General features: G+C 44.1%; 1 long non-coding RNA gene across 1 annotated transcript in view; it reads left to right on the top strand.

The window, feature by feature from the left end:
• Positions 1–7,591: 7,591 nt before the first annotated feature.
• Positions 7,592–20,857, top strand: part of LOC147583799 (uncharacterized) — a 50,293-nt gene continuing 37,027 nt past the window's right edge. The window contains exons 1-2 of the long non-coding RNA XR_015242241.1: positions 7,592–7,681; positions 7,804–7,934. This is a non-coding gene — a long non-coding RNA (uncharacterized LOC147583799). The remainder of the gene's footprint in view (positions 7,682–7,803; positions 7,935–20,857) is intronic.

Genomic DNA, 20,857 nt, shown 5'->3' with positions numbered 1-20,857 from the left:
AAATTATGAAATGAGTTTTTCAGGCTAAAGAGGTGGCAGAAGACATAGAGAATGTGCTTACTGTATATGTAATAGTGGAAGAAATAGCTAGATTCAACGGCAAAAACTTTGAGGATAGCCGTTAATCCAAAGTAGGACTCCTGTTTGTGAGCTTTGATGGCTGACGGAGGTACACATAGGGACTCTTAAAAACAGAGGAGAGAACTCCTTGATAAATAGATTAAAGAGATAAAGATAATAGTTTTGTAACTTCTGAATGAAAAACCAGAGTGGTTTATTGTTTAAAGACCTAAAAATACGTTGTGGAGACTTATGAGATAAAACCTAAGAAAGCCTGTTTCTCCTAGGATCTATTTTATTCCTTAAACCTTTTGAAGAGTGCTTGGTGGATCTTAGGAGCACGATGTAGCACTTTGGGGCAAAGATGCCACCTACTAATCTAGCACTTGAAACCAAGATGGAGACCATGACCTTGCCCTTGGTGCTGTAGTAGACAGGGAGGAGGGTGGCCCAGACACTGCAGAACACTTCTCTCTTCTAGCCTTCACGTCCAACCCCAACACACACACACACACACACACACACACACACACACACACACACCAGCACTACCACCACAAATATACCTTCAGCAAAAGCATCATCAACACCAATGCCTACAACAGGGGTGCATGGATTACTCAGATGGACAACACATGTCCTGCAGTTTAGGAGAATAAAAGAAGACGACAGGCTTCCTAACAACTGTCTTTTAGGATCAGTATTTTATCTGTAGGTTTGAACTACATATTAGACTCTTTTTCTTTTTTTTTTTTTAATTTTTTTTAATGTTTTATTTATTTTTGACAGAAAGAGAGACAGAGCATGAGCAGGGGAGGGGCAGAAAGAGAGGGAGACACAGAATCCGAAGCAGGCTCCAGGCTCTGAGCTGTCAGCACAGAGCTGGACATGCGGGGCTCGAACCCATGAACCATGAGATCATGACCTGAGCCGAAGTCGGATGCTCAACCAACTGAGCCACCCAGGCGCCCCTAGACTCTTTTTCTGTTAGAGGAGAGAATAAGCTAGACTCCGGAAAAACAAGACTCTACTTGTACCCATAGTTTTAAAGCTGTTATTTGACAGAAGTCAGGACATGTGTGGTCCTTTCTTTATCTCTCCCTCATGTTTTATCAGAAATGTCAAGGTTTATGATCTAGTTATAGAAAGCGATACACAATTTTCCTCATCACAAAGATTATGTGATCATTCTACTAGAAAAGCAGATAAACAAGGAAAGAAAAAAAAAAAGAAAACGAAGTCAACTATAAGTTAGTTCATCTCTGAGAGATATTCACTATTGACATTATGGTGCATCTTCTAGCCAATTTTCCTGTCATGTGTATAAGCAGACATTATCTCACATTGATATTGCATAACAACTAAACTTAGTTTTTGCTCACAGATAGACTCTGAACTTTCCCCCATATTCATAAATATGTAATTTTTCAAAGTTTGTTTGAGATAGAGAGAGAGGGAGGGAGGGAGGGAGAATCCCAAGCAGGATCCATACTGTCAGCTCGGACAGAGCTTGATCAGGGGCTAGAATCCAGAACTATGAGATCATGACCCGAACTGAAACCAGGAATCGGATGCTTAACTGACTCAGCCACCCAGGCACCCATAAATATGTAATTTCTGATGTCTGGAATCCTTTGAGTTTATCATGGTTACTTTAACCAGCATCCTATCAATAGTTGGGGTTTTGAAAATTTTTCAGTATTATACATAGGTTGTAATGAACATCAGTGTGCTTCCATTTCTGCTCATTTGTTGGATTATTTTCTTTGGACAAGCCCCTAGGAGAGGAATTCCTTGATAGAGGGTATGCTTAGTTTAAGACTTCTGATAAATATATTTCTAAAATTGTCTTCCAAAATTACTGTTTAAATCTAGATTCCCATCAGGAATGAAAATTAGTGAACCTGTCTCCATACTTTCTTCACAAAGGGGTATTATCACTATTTTTATATTTGCAAATGGTTGAAGGTATTTCTTCAAGGATAAGTGTATTTTAATATATTCACAGGTGAGTTATATTTCCTCTCTGTCCATTCTTTGGGAGACTTTAACTCATCCTTGTTAATTTGTAAGCGTCCAAAAAAAACACATCAAGTCTATTAATCCTTGTATTTCATGTTTACCAGAAGATTTTTAGCCAAGATGCCATTTGCCTATTAATTTTGTCATGGGATTTTCTGGCAAAGGAAGTCTTTAGATTTTATGGAATCAAATTTTGCCTATATTTGCCTCAATGGCTTATGGATTTCATGTCAAATTTAGATCTTATAAAACCCACGACTATCTAAAGAATCACTTTTGGGGGGCGCCTGGGTGGCGCAGTCGGTTAAGCGTCCGACTTCAGCCAGGTCACGATCTCGCGGTCCGTGAGTTCGAGCCCCGCGTCAGGCTCTGGGCTGATGGCTCGGAGCCTGGAGCCTGTTTCCGATGCTGTGTCTCCCTCTCTCTCTGCCCCTCCCCCGTTCATGCTCTGTTTCTCTCTGTCCCAAAAATAAATAAAAAACGTTGAAAAAAAAAAAAATTTAAGAATCACTTTTGGAATACCTGGGTGGCTCAGTTGGTTGGGCATCCAACTTTGGCTCAGATCATGATTTCATCGCGAGTTCGAGTCCCGCATCGGGCTCTGTGCTGACAGCTCAGAGCCTGGAGCCTGTTTCGGGTTCTGTGTCTCCCTCTCTGTCTGCCCCTTCCCTGTTTGCGCTCTCTCTCAAAAATAAACATTAAAATAATAATAATAATAATAATAATAATAATAAAGAATCACTTTTTTTCCTCTAGAAAATTGTGAATACATTTCTTAGATTTGAGTTTTTAATTTATCTGGAGTAGAGATGTAATTTCAACAGTTAATATTCTATGACCGGAAAGTGCCATTATATAAATTATGCTAGGGAAATGATCTACACAAAAGAAGATGAACCCAGAGGGTAATTGGAATCATAAGCAAATAGCACAAAATATGTGTCAGATTACAAGTAACTTGTGAGCTGAATTAAATGAGAAACAAAGTGGTTCAGTGACAACAAAATAGCAAAGAAAAAATACTCAAGAAAGTATGAAGAAATTGAGAAAAACCCATGATGATAATCCAACCATTCAAAGTTAAGTCATTTGAGACCATTTTTGCAGTGTGCATTTATTATATTTCTAAATGCACACATATTTTCAAGTATTCATTTTTCAGTGAAAATTCATATTTTCAATATATTTTGTAGTGGATATCCACAATCACAGGATTAAGTTAGAAATTTAGGGAACTGCTGATAAAAATAGGATAGCAAATCTCCAGACCTGGAGGGTAACTAGGGGCCACCTGGAGTCATTAATTCATCAGATGAAGAAATGAGTCTTCAGAGATGAACGGTTTCAACTAATTAAGGTTACTGTGTGTTCCTTTTTCTTTCCTTCTTTCTTTTAAAAATTTTTTTAATGTTTATTTATTTTTGAGAGAGAGAGAGAGAGAGAGAGAGAGAGAGACAGAGCGTGAGCAGGGGAGGGGCAGAGAGAGAGGGAGACACAGAGTCCGGAAGCAGGCTCCAGGCTCCGAGCTGTCAGCACAGAGCCCAAGGCAGGGCAGGAACCCAAACCACAAGCCATGAGATCGTGACCTGAGCCGAATTCGGACACTCAACCGACTGAGCCACCCAGGCGCCCCTCCTTTTTCTTTCTCATGCTGAATTGGTGTATTGCTTCATATTTTTGCAAAACAATACAAATCTGTAGTATTTGTTTATAATGGCAATCTTTCTAGGTAAGCAAGGTGAGTGGTCAAATACTAGCTTGCTTATTTTATAAATCATTAAGCTTAAACATAAATATTAATTCCGTTTAGAAGTTTGAGAAGATCTACTTCTGTAAGACATTTTGTTAAATTCTCCTGAAGGGAGAGGAAGCAGTCAGCTCTTGAGTTTGAGCCCCGTGTCGGGCTCTGTGCTGACAGCTCAGAGCCTGGAGCCTGCTTCCGATTCTGTGTCTCCCTCTCTCTGCCCCTCCCCTGCTCATGCTCTGTCTCTCTCTCTTTCAAAAATAAATAAGCATTGGGGCGCCTGGGTGGCGCAGTCGGTTAGGCGTCCGACTTCAGCCAGGTCGCGATCTCGCGGGCCGTGGGTTCGGGCCCCGCGTCGGGCTCTGGGCTGATGGCTCAGAGCCTGGAGCCTGTTTCCGGTTCTGTGTCTCCCTCTCTCTCTGCCCCTCCCCCGTTCATGCTCTGTCTCTCTCTGTCCCAAAAATAAATAAACGTTGAAAAAAAAAATATAAATAAATAAATAAGCATTAAAATTTTTTTTTTAAAAAGTAAAACGTTAGACCCTTCTTTCCCCCAGCTTTGTTACAGTATAACTGACAATTAAAAATTGTATGTATTTAACTTGATGATTTGATATACATATACATTGTGATTAATCACCACAGTCAAGCTAATTTACATATTCGTCACCTCACCTGCTTCCCATCTTCGTGTGTGTGTGTGTGTGTGTGTGTGTGTGTGTGTGTTAAGAACACTAAAGATCTACCTTCTTAGCAAATTTCAATATGCAATTCAGCATCATTAACTATAGTCACAGCGCTGAACTTTAGGTCTCCAGATATGTTCATCTTGCATAACTGAAACTTGTACCCCTTGACCAACATCTCCCCCTTTGCCCTTCCTCCCACCTCCTGAAAACCACCATCATATGCTGCTGCTGTGAATTTGAATACTTTTCAGATTCCATGTGTAAGTGAGATTGTGCAGCATTTGTCTTTCTGCATCTGGTTTATTTCACTTAGATAACGTCCTTCAGATTCATCCACATTGTCTCAAATGGCAGGATTTCCTTCTTTTTTTAAGGCTGAATAATATTCCGTTTAAATATATCACACTTTCTTTATCCATTTGTCCACTGACAGAAGTTTTGGTTGTTTCCATACCTTGGCTGTTGTAAACATAATGTTAAAACGAACACAGGTATATAGATATCTCTTAGAGATCTTGATTTTATTTTCTTTGGACATATACCTAGAAATGAGATTGCTAGACATTATGGTGGTTCAATTTTTAATTTGGGGAGGAAATTCCACACAGTTTTTCTTCGTGGCTGCACCAGTGTGCATTCCCACCAACAGTGCACAAGGGTTCACGTCCCTCCACATCCTTGCCAACACTTGTTATCCCTTATCTTTTTGATGATAGCCATTCTATCAGGTGTGGGTCTCCAGCCCCTTGTGAAGCACCTTTTACACTCTTGAAAGGCACAAAAACAGGTATCAAAGCAAACCTAGAATCAGACCTTCGGACCTCTGTATCATAATGTTACAACAAGATCTTTAAAATTAAACTTCCAAATTTTGAGAACTATAGATTCATTTGCGGTTGTAAGAAATCATACAGAGAGATCTCACAGAGCCTTTACCTGGTTTCCCCAATGGCAACATCTTGCAAAACTGTAGTACAAATACCACAGCTAGAAAATTGGCATGGGCATTGTCAAGATACAGAAGAGGTTTTTTAAAAAATTTTTTAAAAATGTTTTTATTTATTTTTGAGACAGAGAGAGACAGACCATGAGCAGAGGAGGAGCAGAGAGAGAGGGAGACACAGAATCCAAAGCAGGCTCCAAGCTCTGAGCTGTCAGCACAGAGCCTGACGTGGGGCTCAAACTCACAAGCTGTGAGATCATAACCTGAGCCGAAGTCAGACGTCCAACCAACTGAGCCACCCAGGCCCCCCTTGATACAGAAGAGTTTAATCACCACAGAGATCCCTTCTTTTTCCCTTTTGTAGACACGCCCACCTCCCCTCTCTGGCCATTTTTGTCCTTTACCCCTGGAAACCACTAACTCGCTTTCCTTCTCCATAATTTTGCCATTTAAACAGTGTTATACAAATAGAACCACACAGTATGTAACCTTTTGGAATTGGCTTTTTTTCACCCCCCACTAAACATAATATTCTGGAGATTGATCTAGGTCATTGCATGCATCAACAGTTTGTTTCTTTCTATGGTTGAGTGGTGTTCAATGGTATGCACCATATTACTCTATTTAACCATTCACCCCCTGAAGTATGTTGTTTTGTTTCTTGGCTATTAAGAATAAAGATTTTCAATAAACACTTGTGTACATATTTTTGTGTGAACGTACATCTTAATTTCTTTGGGATACATGGAGATTAAATTTTTGTTGCTGTTGAAATAATTATAGACTCCAGCAGTTATGGAAAGACTAGAGAGTTCCATGTACTCATCACTCAGTAAGTCTCATTGTCCCTCTTTTTCAGGGTCAAGCAGAGGGGACAGAATGAATGCCAGATGAGTGACAGGTCACCAGCCTGTGTAACTTCTGGCATTAAAGGGGAACACTTCACATGCCTGTCGTCGTCCACTATTTTTAATATTTGTAGACGGTTGGGGAATGCATTTCTCCAGGGCTGAATAAGGCAGTCAAGTGCTTCTGGCAACTTCCTACATCCTGAATTCAATGCAACTTTTTCTTCTTTTTTAACCTTCTTACTCTTTTTTTTTTTTTTTTTAACATTTATTTTTGGGACAGAGAGAGACAGAGCATGAACAGGGGAGGGGCAGAGAGAGAGGGAGACACAGAATCGGAAACAGGCTCCAGGCTCTGAGCCGTCAGCCCAGAGCCCGACGCGGGGCTCGAACTCACGGACCGCGAGATCGTGACCTGAGCTGAAGTCGGCCGCTTAACCGACTGCGCCACCCAGGCGCCCCTTAACTTTCTTACTCTTTGACATTTTGTAGGTAATCTGTCTTATCTCTGTGGTTGCTATGGGGAAGAAATAACCACTCTGCAAATTTACCACCATATACCTGTGGGTGGATTGACTTTTATTCTACTTAGCACTCCCTGGGAGTCTTAAAACTGAGACAAACAAAGGACGGCTCCAGTTTTGGAAATGTCACTCCTGTAATTTTTTTTTTTTTTTTTTTGAATTTGGATATTCTTTCACTCATTCTCTTGTTTCCTTCTGGAACTTCCTTGAGTGGTGCCAACCACTCCGTATCTTATTTTCTTCTCTTTCTTCACTCTTCTGTGTTCATGGTACATGTCTTATACTATTTTCCAGCTTGCCATTTCTCCAATCACTGTGTTCAGTTTGGGTCCTAGTATTCTGTGTATTTAATTTATGTAATGTATTTCCATTAATATATATTTGGCTTGCATATTTTTTTAAGTTTATTTATTTTGAGAGAGAGAGAGACAGCTAGAGCACTTGAGCAGGCGAAAGGCAGAGAGAAAGGAGAGAGAGAGAGAGAGAGAGAGAGAGAGAGAGAGAGAGAGAATCCCAAGCAGGATCCACACTGTCCGTGCAGAGCCCAGTGCTGGGCTTGAGCTCCCAAAATGCGAGATTGTGACCGGAGCTGGAACCAAGAATCGGAGACTTAACTGACTGAGCCACCCAGGTGCCCCTGTTTTCATACATCTAATGTTACGGATCATACATGCACCTCTCCGCCTGGCCCACACCTCATGAGACAGGGCTTTGCAGCCGCTTCTGAGATGCCCCCTTTGCTTTTCATTTTCTTACTCCTGCAGTTTCCTCTCTTTGTGTGCAGTTTGGCTGATCCCAGCTGCATTTTGAGGATGGTAGCCAGTGTATACAAGGATGGAGATGTGGCCGTTGGTGGGTTTTTCTCCCCTTTACACATTTCTCCCATATAGTGGGAACAATGGGCCTAGCAAGTATGTCATTTTCCAGCAGTAAGTGCTTTTTATTTATTTTCCGCTTGATTATTATGATGGAAGGTACCTAGGTGGTTTGAAGATGGATGGACCGAGGCTCTACACATCACCTTCCTGTCCTTCCCCCTGCACCCCCACATCCCAGACCGTCCATATTTCCTCTCTTCCCACTGACTTTGTTTCCTTCAAAGGAGGTAAGAGAGTTTTCTGTTTTCTGTTTCTTTTTTTTTCCTCTTAGTTCTCCCTTTCCAGGGCTGGAGGCTTCGTGAGAGAGTGCTGCCCACCAACCAGTGCGCTCTACCTCCCTGCCCCCTATCCCGCCTCAGCTTCCAACACTCAAACACTCTTTTGACTTGGGGTAAAGCTCTTGTTATAGGCTGAATCGTGCCCCCTGCCCCACCAAGATATATTGCCCCAAATGCACACGAGAAGTATCTGTGGAACAGATGGATTCTTAACGGGCCCTTCCTGATGGGAAGTCAGAACTTGCCATGTAATAGAGGAAGTGAAGGGTTACCACCTTGCTCTGGACACCCCCTACTCTGTCAGTCTGTGTCAGTGCCTGGGGGGGGGGGTCCCCGTTCCTGCGTAGATGAAGGAAGGTTCTGTGTAGGGGAATGTGCTGAGGAGATCCTAGGGAGGGGAGGCCTTTGGCATGACCCTGGGCTTTGGCTGGGGTTAGAGACCCGTGGGGGTGCTGGGGCAAGCGGGAGTCACTCAACCAAGTAGCTGACACCTAGTCCCTCTCCCTCCATGGCTAGGCCTGGCTGGGGGCCTGGACACCCACCAAGAGACCAGAGGATGGGAACCCTCGTCAGTGGTGGGGCCGAGGGTAGGCGAAGGCAACGGGACAGGGCCTGTAGCTGTGAGAGGGGGTGACCTCTCCTCTGGGGCCCCTCAGCACCTAACTGCCCCTTTGGATGTCTACCTCCTCATGGGGGCCACGAAGTGAGATGATCCCGTGGGGCAGGCCTCACGGGGGTGATGAAGTTCAGGGGTGGTAAGGAATGTGTGGGAGCAGTGATGACAGTCAGATGACACTGAATCCTCGGGAGACCCAGCGAGGCAGGGGTTTGTTACACTTTCCAGATGAGGAGAGTCTCAGGGAGGCCAGGCCATGGGCACAAGCTCACGCACTAGTGAGTGCTGGAGCTGGGAGAGTTCCAGAATCAGCCTGCTAGAGTTAACCTGGTACCTCTGCTGCCCCACCTCCGGCAGATATCCGGAGCCCCCAGTCTGGGTTCTGGGGGGGACATGTTGGGGGGGAGACTGGACTGACTGGTCCCATCCTCCACCCTGCAGGTGACCTCCTGTTGGCCACCCCAGACCCTAGGGAGCCCAGGGGAAGAGCAGCAGGAGGCGAGAGTGTCTGGGGGGGGGGGCCGGGTCTGGGGAGAGAGGGCTCCTCGCTCCCAGCTGGAGGCCTCCACCAGTCCAGGGGTCTTCCTTCTTCAGCCGCTCCTGGAGCGCAGAGCCTAGAATGCCTGCACTGGGAGTGAACGGCGGGGCGGGGGGGAGGGCCTGGAGAGCTGGGTGCAGGATGGAATTGGGATGGGGAGGGCCAGGACCCGTGTACCCTGGGATTGGCCAAAAGCCGCCTGGAGGGAGAATTGTTCCTGGAGGGCAGGGGAGGGGCTTTGCGGGGAGGCTGCTAAGACTCCTGGCTTCTCCACTGGGAGCCTGGGCGGGGGGAGGGGGGGCAGGAGGCTGAGGGTTTCGGGAAAGGGCCCACGGGGGGGCACCTGAGAACAGGGCTCGTCACCCCCCCCTCCCCCGCGATGGCACAGGGTGTCATCCCCTTCTGAGTTCTGAGGGCTGGCACAACTCCTCATGACCCGTCCTGGGCGTTGGGGCAACCTGCCTATGTTGGGGTTAAGGGGAGAGTGCACGGAAGCCCGGAAGCCGGGGCTCAGGGCTGCCGGACTCGGAGCTGCAGGAGGCCGTGGCTGGGCCAGACAGCCTCTCCCTCAGGCCCTGCCGCAGGGGGAGTGAAGCCAGGCCCCTCCGAGTCGGGAAGCACACCCTTGCGGAGCAATGCCTTCCAGCCTGAGGCCTCGGTCTCCCCGGCGGAGAGGGCTGGGCTGCAATGTCCCCGCCCCTGTCTTGCTCCGCTTCTCTGGAGCCCGGCCTGTCTCTGCGCGTGCCTGCCCCCTGGTGGGCCCTGGCGGTAGCGCAACAGGAGAGGCGGTGGGGATGCGGGGGAGTGACGGGCTCGGGGACTGTTTCTGGTGGGATTTGGCTGCTGCGTTCAGAGGAGAGGAGTGAGGTCAGCAGCTGTGGCCTCACTGCAGGGACGGTGGCGGGGGGGAAAGCAGAGACCCTCCTGGGAAGGATGCTCTCTGGCCCCCTACCTTGGGTCTGCATCCTGACCTCTGCCCCTGGAATAGTTGGGGAGGCCCAGCTGTTCCGGGAGACTGCAAATCACTACCGCCTGGGGGCCTGAGAAGCGAGTGGGGGCCTGGTTCCAGGCCCTGGAGCCCCTTAGCGAAGATGAGAGGGGAGGATGAGAGGGGAGGCCTAGCGGGAGCCAGGGGGCAGGTTCCTTTCAGTGCCCTTCACCTGGTTCAGGAGCAGAGACAGCCCCTCAGAACTCCCAGGATTTCGCGGTCGGAGGCAATTCCGCGGGGAGAGCAGCGACCACTGAGGGGGGGGGGGGGGTGTCTTTTTAAAAAAATATTTATTTTTGAGAGAGAGAGAGTGTGAGTGAGCATGAGCGAGTGGGGGAGGGACAGAGAGGGGGAACAGAAGATCCGAAGCAGGCTCTGTGCTGACAGCCAGGAGCCCGAAGACATGGGGCCCGGGGCTTGAACTCATGAACCCAGAGGTCATGACCCGAGCCGAAGTCTGACGCTTAACTGACCCGACCGCCCAGGCGCCCTGAAACGCGGTTGTTTTCAAAAGTAGCACTTGCCAGGGCCATGCCCTGCACCAGGACAGGGACTGCCTTGCAACAGCTCTGGAGGCAGAGGAACTTTTTCTGCTTCTCTTGTTGACGTTGCTTTTGACCAGACGTCAGGAACGTCTACTTTTCTAGTTCAGCCTCTAGAAGCACATCAGCAATCAGTGAGGGAAATGATATAGAAAAGTCGGAATGTGCGGGTGGAAAGGATACGGCCAGAGGAAGATCATTTGCAAATGAGCTTGCAAATGAACCAAGGGCCCTCCGGACTTTCCAGCCTTGGGCCCCCTCAAGGGGCTTCTTGGTTGACTCTTTACCTAGATTTGAGTCTCCTGGGATCCCTGTCCATGACCTCTGAATTCCTTTTCCCGTTTGTTTCCTACCAGAGGGAATGATTTGTGATGTAGCTTTTAAGACCAAAGCTGGGCCTTGGTCCTTAAACATCATGGCCCCCTGTGAATTAATTAGGGCTTCTGGCATCCCTACACTTTCTTAATCAATTCCTTTTAGGGCAGAAATTCCCTAGAAGGCCCTACCTATCAGGTACATCATGGTCCCGCCTCTCTGGCTGGGGCCTGATGGATCATGGGTGAACTCCGGTTTGCAAGGATAAGGGGATCGTAATCCTTGTCAGTGAATGACCCCCATACTCCCCTTTGCTGCCAAGGGTGACTTCTGGCCCCGTGTGGTTCTGAGGTCACTGGTTTCAGCAATCACAGTTTATTTTAAATTTATTTATTTATTTTGAGAGGGAGAGAGAAAGAAGAAATGAGCGGGGGAGGGGCAGAGAGAGGGGGAGACAGAGGATCTGAAGTGGGCTCTGCTCGGACAGTAGAGAGAGAGCTCGAACCCATGAACCGCGAGATCGTGCCCTGAGCCAAAGTCTGCCACTTAACCGACCGAGCCACCCAGGTGTCCCCAGTTTATACACTCAGTCGTGTTGTTACCAATTTGTCCTAAAGGGGCAGCGGGGCCCCAGCCTCTGTAGCGTGTAGCCTCTGGGATGGCTGTGTTGCCTTCCACGGGCTTGTGCTATGGTTATGGCATGGGCGGGTGAAGCCTTCCTGTTGGGAGCTTTGAAAGGTGAGACGTGAGGGGGTAGGGTGGGGGCCCAGCAGGGGAATGTCACCAAACCGATGATCCGTGGACAAGCGTGGACACAGCCTTACCAATTAGAATCCTGAGATGCTTCCAATCTGGGCTGAAAACTACACTGCTCTGTGCCCAGCCTCACCTGAGCCCATAACCAGGAGCTAAAGGGTTACCACCTGGCAATTTAAATATCACCACTTGGAAACACCCCGCAAGAGCAAGGCCCAGATGAATTGACAGACCACTGGGTTATCTGCCGCTTCTGTGATGGCTGCAAGCTTTACCCAGAGACACAGCAAGCTGGACTGTGCCAGGAGACCTTTGGGTATAGCCAGCAGGAAAGATGAACCTGGGCTCCTGGCATCCCGGACCCTTCCTGACACGGCACAGCCATCCAGGAAAGTGATTTGCTTAAGGATAGTTGGTAAGTCTGTATTTTCCCTCCAAAGAGAAAGAGAAGGGCCAGGTCCCAGGGCTAATCTAGGGCTGGGAGGAGGGCACGGGTGTCAGAAGGGTTTTTCCTCCAGGACGGTGAGGCTTCTGAGAGCAGACCCAGCATATAAGAATAGTTTATAAGTCTTGTGTCTACCATATGGCTGGGAGGGACAGTCTGTTGCACCCTTGGAAATCCATTGGCTAATAGTGCACTGGCCGGCACCCGAAAGAGACCCATGGTTGCAGGGAGGGGGTATTATCTGTATCGTACATTCATGTAAATTAAATACATGTACACAATACACCCTCAAACTTATTCATACCAGGATAAGGGAGAAATATAACAAATGCACATTTTAGCAACTGATTACCTTGGTGGGATTGATGCCTTCTTTTGTTACCTATTTTATATTTGCTTTGTTCTCAGCTGGTTGTGGTTTGCTGCCTGATGAGGGAGCCTAGACCTCATTCCTGAAGAGTCTGGGCCATTAGTCCCACCCGGACTGGTTTCTTGTAGTTTTCCAGAGACTTAAATCACAGGGCATGGTGCTACTAAGAAAGCCTTAAGAAATTTCCTTTAGACTTAGGCTTCCTTATCTGCGCTGCAGAGCAGCAAACCACTTTCCCTTTGGGAATCAGGATCAGTCACCTCAGCCAGTACCGAAGAAAAATTCTTTCTTTGCCTGTAAATTCACAGGCAGCCTTAACGTGGGCCGGTCACCCCAGGGACCCAGGGAGTGGCGCCTTCTCACGGACTCCGCTCTGGCCTCTCAATGCAGGGAAACGCTCCCACTTCACCTCCCCTCCTGTTTGCCACTCTCCCCAGTATAATTTGTTGGAAAACTGTCCTTTTCCTCATGGAATGGTCTTGGTACCCTTGTTGGAAATTACTTGACTGTGTATATCAGGGTTTATTTCTGGGCCCTAGATTCGATTCCACTGGTCTATCTATGTGCCAGGACCCCGCTGTTTTAATAACTGTAGCTTTGTAGTAAGTTTTGAGATTAGGAAGTGTGATGCCTCCAGTTTTGGTCTTCTTTTTCAAGATTGCTGTGGCTATGCAGAATCCCTTGAGATTTGATACGAATTTTAGGATGGATTTTTCTGTTTCTGTAAAAAACACCATTGGAGTTTTGATACGGATTGCATTGAATTCATAGATCACTTTGGGTACTAGGGTGGTTTTAACAATACAGAGTCTTCCAGTCCATGACATGGAACGTTTTCCCATTTATTTATGTCTACTTCATTTTTTTTTTCCAGCAATGTTTTATAGCTTTCAGTGTTCAAGACTTTTGCTTCTTTGGCTAAGTTTATTCCTAAGAACTTTATTCTTTTTGATGCTACTGTGGATAGAATTTTTAAAATTAAAAAAAATTATTGTGTGCATAGAAACACAAATAATTTTTGTACATTGATTTTGTATCTTGCAACTTTGCTGAATTAATTTACTAGTGCACAGTGTGTGTGTGTGTGATCTTCAGGGGTTTCTACATGTGGGATCATGTCATCGGTGAACAGGAATAATTTTACTTCTTCCTTTACAGTTTATATGCTTTCGTATTTCTTTTTCTTGCCACATAATTGCTTGGTTAGGATTTACAATATCGTGTTAACTAGAAGTGGCAAAAGCAGGTATCCTTGTCTTGTTCCTGATGTTAAGGAAAACACTTTCAGACTTTTACCATTGAGTCTGATGGTAGCCTTGGGCTTTTCATATATGGCCTTTATTATGTTGAGTGTTTTTTATCATGAAAGGGTGTTGAATTTTTTAAAAATGCACTTTCTGTATCAATAGAAATGATCATGTGGGTTTTTTCCCCATCATTTTGTCAATGTTGTATATTACATCGATTGATTTTCATAAGTTGGGTCATCCTTGGATTCCAGCAATAAATCCCCCTTGGCTGTGGTGTATGATCTTTTTAATATGCTGCTGAATTTGGTTTGCTAGCGTTTTGTTGAGGATATTTCCACTACTATTCATGAGAGATATTGGTCTGCAGCTTTCTTTTCTTGTATTGTCTTTGTTTGACTCTGTGATCAGGGTGGTACTGGCCTTTGAAGAATGAGGAAGAAAGTGTTCCCTCCTCTTTAATTTTTTGGAGGCATTTGACAAGGGTTGATATTAACCATTTCTGTAAATGGTTGGTAGAATTCAACAGTGAAGTCGTGTGGTCCAAGGCTTTTCTTTTGTTGAAAAGTTTTTGATTACCAATTCAATCCTCTTGCTAGTTAAAGGTCTATCCAGATTTTTTTGGTTCATTGTGATTCGGTTTTGGTAGGCTGTGTGTCTAGGAGTTTGGACAACGTTGATGAAATGGACAATCTGGGCATAAACTGCTTATATTACTCATAATTTTTTTTTTTACTTCTGCAAAATCAGTGGTAACATCCCCACATTCATTTTTTATCTTAGTAATTTGAGTCTTCATTCCTTTTTTTTCTTAGTCAGAATAACTAAAGTCTTGTCAATTTGGTTGATTTTTCCAAGAATCAATATTGTTGACTTTCTGTTTTGCTTTCTCTTGACTATTTTATTTATCTCCATTCTAATCTACATTATTTCCTTCCATTTGATAGCTTTGGATTTAGTTTGCCTTTCTTTTCCCAATTTTTTAGGATGTAAGTTCAGGTTGTTGACAGGAGATAAATAAAATTGAGTTAATGAATATTTGTTTGAAATAAAGTGCCCTCTGTGGGTGGTACAGGTCATTATCAATGACTGTTGCTTATCTTTTATCTTGTTGCTAAAGCATCAGATGAAATGATGCTGCAAGGTTCTTTGTTGATTCAGACACCAGCTTGTTCAAACTTTACCAAATCCTTCAGAGCAGTAGTCTGACAACTACCCTGAGCTCTTTTTAGGCACAGGAATTATGGGCACCAGATTATGGAGCTCTCTGTCTCAGGATGGATTTGTCTCCCACCACCACCTTGGAAGTTATACTGGTCACATAACATGATATCGTAGATATAAACATGAGGAACAACATGTTTTTCCTAATTGTTTTTCACCTGGATGGAGGGAGTCAGGTGCACAGCCCCAGGACAAGAGTTTCTCCAGAGCTTTTCGATGAGGTGCACAGCTCCTATCTCTTTTCTCTTCTCGATGGGGTAACTCTATCCATAACAGTTTTGGGGAGAGATTACTTCACACTTGTCATTTCAGTAGATGCCCTTGCACTGGAGGGAAGGGACAGCCAGGATGCTGATCTTTGGGGTTAGAATTTCAGTCTTACTTTCTCTCATCCGCGTGAGGACCTCCCTTCTAGCTATCTCATTTCATGTTTCCTTCTCACTTTTTCCCCTCTCTATCTTTAACCACAATATGAAATGGGGTATTTTATGCAAATGATCTCATAAAGTAGAGATGAATGTAATTTATGGCAATGTAGCAAGCTCCATGACACTTGGCATGATGGCAGAATCCTATTTAACCTTGGAGAAGGTGTGGGTGATGGTAGCAGAGTGGGATATGTCTTGTGTGAGACACATATTGTACTCTTTCCGTGGAACTCTCACATTTCACACCAGAAGAGGGACATCCCTCCTTTTACATACTTTCTCAAGACATTTAATCCTTCCCAGTACGTAGAAGAGTTTTACTTCAGTAAATTTTGACTTGAAAAAAAAATTTAAGAGAGAGAGCATGAGCAGGGGAGAGGGAGGGAGGATCTTAAGCAGGCTCCATGCTCAGCATGGACACGGGGCTTGATCCCACAACCCTGGGATTGTGACCTGAGCCAAAATCAAGAGTCAGATGCTTAACCAACTGAGCCAGCAAGGTGCCTCTCGCTTGAAATTTTTTATTGTTCACTTGCTAGATCACTATGTGGAAAAGTTGGAGACTGCCCACCAAATTCTTTGTTAGAGCTTATGCCAGATATTGACATAATTACCATGTCTGACTCCAGTTATTTCATCTATGATGCCATGTGTGCCATGGCCCAAGCCCTCTGTGAAATACTTTTGGTGGAAACAGAAATGGGTTCTTTTTTCTAATTTAAATCTAAGTTAGTGAACATATAATGTAATAATTTCAGGAATAGACTTTAGTGATTTATCACTAATTCACAATTCCAGATTTCAAGTTATAGTACAAAGCAGTAGTAATCAAAACAGTAAGATACTGGATTAATAGAATAGAAAACCCGAGAATAAACTCATTATTATATCATCAATTAATATTTGACAAAGGAGGAATGAATATAAAATGAGAGTCTCTTCAGCAGATGGTGTTGGGAAAACTGGACACCTACATGCAAAATAATGAAACTGGACCACTTTCTTTCACCATATACAAAAATAAACTCAAAATGGATTAAAGACCTAAATGTGAAACCTGGAACTATAAAAATCCTTGAAGAATGCACAGGCAATAATTTCTTTGACATCAGCCATAGTGACATTTTTTTTTTTTTTTTTTAGATAGGTCTCCCCTGAGTCAAGGGAAATAAAGCCAAAAATAAACTACTGGGACTACATCAAAATAAAACTTTTCTGCACAGCAAAGGAAACAATCAACAAAACTAAAAGGCACTACTGAATGGGAGGAGATATTTGCAAATGACATATCCGATAAAGGGTTAGTATCCAAAATATATTACGAACACAACTCAATACCCCAAAACCAGATAATTCAATAAAAAATGGGCAGAAGACAAACAGCTGGCCAACAGACACACAAAAAGATGCTCAACATCACTCATCAGAGAACTACAAATCAAAACCACAATGACACATCACCTCACACCAGATGGAAGGACTAAAATAAAAACAAAAGAAGACCTGGGTGACTCAGTTGATTGAGCATCCAACTCTTGATTTCGGCTCATGTCATTATCTCATGGTTTGTGAGCTCGAGCGCTGCATTGGGCTCCATGTTGACAGTGTGGAGCCTGCTTGGGATTCTCTCTCTCCCTCTCTCTCTGCCCCACTCCCCCACTCATGCTCTCTCAAATAAATAAATAAATAAATAAATAAATAAATAAATAAATAAGCAAGCTTAAAAAAAAACAAAAACCAGTATTGGTGAGGATGTGGAGAAAAAGGAAACTTTGTGCATTGTTGATAGGAATGCGGACTGGTGCAGCCACTGTGGAAAACGGTATGGAAGTTCTTCAAAAACTTAAAAATGGAGCTACCCTATTATCTAGTAATCACACTGCTGGATATTTACCCAAACATACAAAAGCACTAATTTAAAGGGATATATGTACCCTTCGTTTATTGCAGCATTATTTACAATAGCCAAACTATGGAAGCAGCCCAAGTGTTCGATAGATAAATGGATAAAAATGTGGTATATATTTACAATGGAATATTATTCAGCCGTAAGAAGGAAAGCAGTATTTCCATTTGCAATACCACAGATAGAGCTAGAATGCATAATGCTAAGTGAAATAAGACTGAGAAAGACAAATGCCATATGATCTCACTTATATGTGTAATTTAAGACACAAAACAAATGAGCAAAAGAAAAAAAGACAAACCAAGAAACAGATTCCTACATATAGATAACAAACTGATAGTTACCAAAAAGAGGATGTGTGGGGGGGTGGGGTGGGGAAAATAGGTGATGGGGATTAGAGAGTGCACGTGTCATGATAAAAAAATTTTAGGGGCGCCTGGGTGGCGCAGTCGGTTAAGCGTCCGACTTCAGCCAGGTCACGATCTCGCGGTCCGTGAGTTCGAGCCCCGCGTCGGGCTCTGGGCTGATGGCTCAGAGCCTGGAGCCTGTTTCCGATTCTGTGTCTCCCTCTCTCTCTGCCCCTGCCCCGTTCATGCTCTGTCTCTCTCTGTCCCAAAAATAAATAAACGTTGAAAAAAAAAATTAAAAAAAAATAAAAAAAATGTTAAGGGGCGCCTGGGTGGCGCAGTCGGTTAAGCGTCCGACTTCAGCCAGGTCACGATCTCGCGGTCCGTGAGTTCGAGCCCCGCATCAGGCTCTGGGCTGATGGCTCAGAGCCTGGAGCCTGTTTCCGATTCTGTGTCTCCCTCTCTCTCTGCCCCTCACCCATTCATGCTCTGTCTCTCTCTGTCCGAAAAATAAATAAACGTTGAAAAAAAATTTTTTTTAATTTAAAAAAGAATCCTGTATAATCTCACATGTGGAATCTTTAAAAGAAACAAAACAACTTACAGAAAAAGAAATCAGACATGTGGTTGCCAGAGGATGTGCAGGGAGGGAGAATTGGAGGAAGGGAGTCAGAAGGTACAAACTTCCAGTTATAAGTCAGTACTAGAGGTGCAAAGTACAACACAAGGATTCTAGCTTACACTGCTATATTATATGTATTTTGTTTTTTAAAAAATTTTTAAAAGATGTTTATTTTTAAAAAAATTTTAATGCTTACTTTTGATAGAGACCGAGTATGAACCATAGGAGGGGCAGGGAGAGAGGAAGACACAGAATCCAAAGCAGGCTCCAAGCTGTCAGCACAGAGCCTGACACAGGGCTTGAACTCACCAACTGTGAGATCATGACCTGAGCCAAAGTTGGACGCTTAACCAACCGAGCCACCCAGGCGCCTCATGATGTTTGTTTTTGAAAGAGAGAGACAGAGCACAAATGGGGGAAGGGCAGAGAGAGGGAAGCACAGAATCCTAAGCAGGCTCCAGGCTCTGAGCTGTCAGCACAGAGCCTGACATGGGGCTTGAACTCACAAAAGATCATGAAATCATGATCTGAGCCGAAGTCAGACAGACGCTTAACTGTCTGAGCCATCCAGGCGCCCCAAGATATTTGTTAAGAGAGTAAATCCTAAGAGTTCTATTCACAAGGAAAAAAAATTTATTGTATCTATATGATATGATGGATGTTAGCTGAACTCAATGCGATAATCATTTCACAATATATGTAAATCAAACTTTCACACTGTATACTTTAAACTTCTACAGTGATGTATATCAATTATTTCTCAACAAAACTGGGGAAAACCCCCATTAAAAAATAAAATACGTAAAAATAGAATTTCCATATATGACCCAATAATTTCACTACTGGGTATTTGCCCAAAGAATACAAAGACACTAATTTGAAAAGATATATGCACCCCTATTTATAATAGCCAAATTAGGGAAGGAATCCAAGTGTCCATCAGTAAATAAATGGATAAAGAAGAATGGAAAATTCCATTGTATATATATTACACACACACACACACACACACACACACACACACACACACACACACCAGAATATGACTCAGCCATAAAAAGAATGAGCCTAGAGTCCCAGCTGATTCCTACTGCAGTCCTGCAGTCACCCACGTCCTCTTTCCTGTCAACATGACAGATGCCTCTGTGTCCTTTGCCAACAACTTCCTGGCAGGTTGAGTGGCTGAGGCCATCTCCAAGACTGTGGCGGTGCCTACTGAGCAGGTCAGGCTGCTCCTGCAGGTGCAGCATGCCGGCAAGCAAATCCTCAGATAAACAGTACAAGGGCATTATAAACTGCTGAACTGCGTGGTTCATATCTCCAACGAGCAGGCATCCCTGTCCTTCTGGCCAATGTCATTAGATACTTCCCCACCTAGGCTCTCAACTTTGTCTTCAAAGGTAAATACAAGCAGATCTTGGGTGGTGTGAACGAGAGAACCCAGTTTGGCACTACTCTGCAGGGAATCTGGCATCAGGCCGTGCCACTGGGGCCACATCCTTGTGTTTTGTGTATTCCCTTAATTTTGCCCATACCCTCCCCAGGAGGGTGACCCTTGGATATGGTGACCCCAGGATCTCTTCTTCAAAAGGCCACTACTCTCATGATCAGGATACATAGCTGACTTATCTAATGCATAGAAATAAACATAAAGAGATAGGCAAAATGAGACAGAGGAATATGTCTCAAATGAAAGAAAAAGGACAAAAGAGCTAAATGAAACAGAGATAAGCAATATGCCTGATAAGAATTCAGAATAGTGGTCATAAAGGTACTTCCCGGACTTGAGAAAAGAGTGGAGGATGTCAGTGAGGTCTTCAAAAAGAAATAAAAAATAAAAAGGAAGCAGCCACAGATTAAGAATTCAATAATTGGAAGGAATCAATAGTAGATTAGAGGAGACAGAAAAATGGATCAGTGACCTGGAAGACAGGGTAATGGGAAGTAACCAAGCTGAACAGCAAAAATAAAAATGAATAATAAAAAATGAGAATAGGTGAAGGGAACTCAGCAACATCACCAGATGTAACAGCATTCACATTATAGGATCCTAGAAGGAGAGGAGAGAGAAAAGGGGCAGAAAATGCATTTGAAGTAATAATAGTGGAAAACTTCCCTAATCTGGGGAAGGAATTGGACATCCACATCCAGGAGGCACAGAGAGCACCCAACAAAGTCAACCCAAGGAGGTCCACACCAAGACACATAGTAACTAAAATGGCAAAAAGAATAAAAAGAGAATTTTAAAAGCATCAAGAGAAAAGAAACAGTTACATACAAAGGAAAAGCCCATAAGTCTATCAGCTGATTTTTCAGCAGAAACTTTGCAGGTTAGAAGGGAGTGGCATGATATATTCAAAGTGCTAAAAGGAAAATAAAACAAAGAATACCCAGCAAGGTTATCTTTCAGAATAGAAGGAGAGATAAAGAATTTCCTAGACAAACAAAAGATAAAGGAGTTCATGACCACTAAAGCAGCTTTACAAGAAATGTTAAAGGAGGGGTACCTGGGTGGCTTAGTTGGTTAA

This window comes from Puma concolor, chromosome A2 (assembly GCF_028749965.1).
Source record: "Puma concolor isolate L17-30 chromosome A2, mPumCon1.1.hap2, whole genome shotgun sequence".
In the NCBI taxonomy this organism is placed as follows: Eukaryota; Metazoa; Chordata; class Mammalia; order Carnivora; family Felidae; genus Puma; species Puma concolor.
Note: the sequence above shows the minus strand (reverse complement) of the source record. Positions and strands in the feature narration are given on the sequence as shown.